Source organism: Peromyscus maniculatus, chromosome 19 (assembly GCF_049852395.1).
Source record: "Peromyscus maniculatus bairdii isolate BWxNUB_F1_BW_parent chromosome 19, HU_Pman_BW_mat_3.1, whole genome shotgun sequence".
In the NCBI taxonomy this organism is placed as follows: domain Eukaryota; kingdom Metazoa; phylum Chordata; class Mammalia; order Rodentia; family Cricetidae; genus Peromyscus; species Peromyscus maniculatus.
In genome coordinates this window covers 42,135,154-42,136,574 of record NC_134870.1, presented here as the reverse complement: position 1 = coordinate 42,136,574, position 1,421 = coordinate 42,135,154, and the positions used below count along the sequence as shown (strand labels likewise).

The window sequence follows — 1,421 nt, the reverse complement described above, 5'->3', positions numbered from 1 at the left end:
TTTATATCAAGCTAACATGGCAATTGGAAAATTCTTGGATAATACCCATTAAAATTTCCCTGGATATGATTGCCAAAACACCAACCAAATATATGGCATGTGTCGAAGTGCCGTTGCCTGATACTTGCTTAACATATTTTCTACTTAGCATAATTATCTTTATTATAAAGAATTACACATTTATTATAATTTATAAGTAATGGATTATGTGTCATGTCTTTTTTTAAGGTTTCAGAAGTCTTTTACTTTTTCTTCCATATGCTATATTTTAGTGAATACATGATTCATTGACTTGGAATCACTTCTAAGTTGATTTCGACACAATCACTTGATTATTGTAGCAGCTGGCATGACTACTGATCTCTCCATTCCTTTGGGGTGACTCTGCCAACAGGAGACAGGTTCCATTCTATGCCAATTTGTGTTGCTGTATACGTCCATGTAGAAACACAGAAGAGGACTCCACCTGCTAATATAGCATTTCCATATTTGTCATGGAAATCAGGTGTCCGTTTCTGGTGGCTCTGCCTTGCCACCACTTGCTGAATGCTTCGAACTTGGAGACAGCTTACTGCGTTCTTGACAAAGGGCAACATCGCGGAGAAGATGGAAATGCGGTGACCACAGCACTGCCTGAGTGCAAATTCGCCCCAGCTACCCTTGCAAAGAGCCCTGAAAAACCATGTGTCTTAATAAAGGATGCAATAGTGATTACAACAAAGAGGCCCTCATTCTCAAAGATTTTTAGCTTATTATATTTAAATGAAAGGGACAGTCACTCAAGTAAACATATAAAATTTTAAACTAAAATTATAAAACTGTCCCAAGTGTTATGTGTTAAAACCTTGGTCCTCAGCTGACTGTACAGTTTTGGAGGTTTGGGGACATTGGCAGAGATGGAGAAAGTAGGTTTTAGGGGAAGGTCTTTGAAGTTCTAACCTGGTCCCATGTCCTGTCTCCTCCCCATGTTCCTGCCACCATGAGATGCTGTTCTAGCACAAGGGGAAAAGAAACTATAGACTGAATTTTCTGAAAACAGGAGCAAAATCAATCCCCTCCCTTGAAGTCATTCTCTCAAATATTTTGGTCCCAATTAAAGACATGATTGGCTATTTTATAATTATGATACATTCTGTATAGATATGTTTTCCAGTATGTTAGTTTATGTTCTTCCCATGAGGTTTTACTTACAGTTAATTTACCTGTGCTCTGAAAGGCAAACTTGTGCTAGTTAAAGGTGATAAATCTAAATATTATTCGAGAATGATGGTTAGCTTTTCTGAGAAGTCAAGAAGTCATTCTTAGGTTGAGTTCTGGTGGTATGAGGTAGACATAGTTAAGTGTTCAGTCAAGACATTAAAGTCCTGAAATATGGGAAAATTCTGAAGTAGATGAGAGTTTTTAAGTGTTTGAGGAACATT

The 1,421-nt window shown here is 37.4% G+C and overlaps 1 pseudogene; it reads right to left on the bottom strand.

The window, feature by feature from the left end:
• Positions 1-237: 237 nt before the first annotated feature.
• On the bottom strand, positions 238-675 carry LOC102928744 (cytochrome c oxidase subunit 7B, mitochondrial pseudogene; annotated as a pseudogene).
• Positions 676-1,421: the final 746 nt, after the last annotated feature.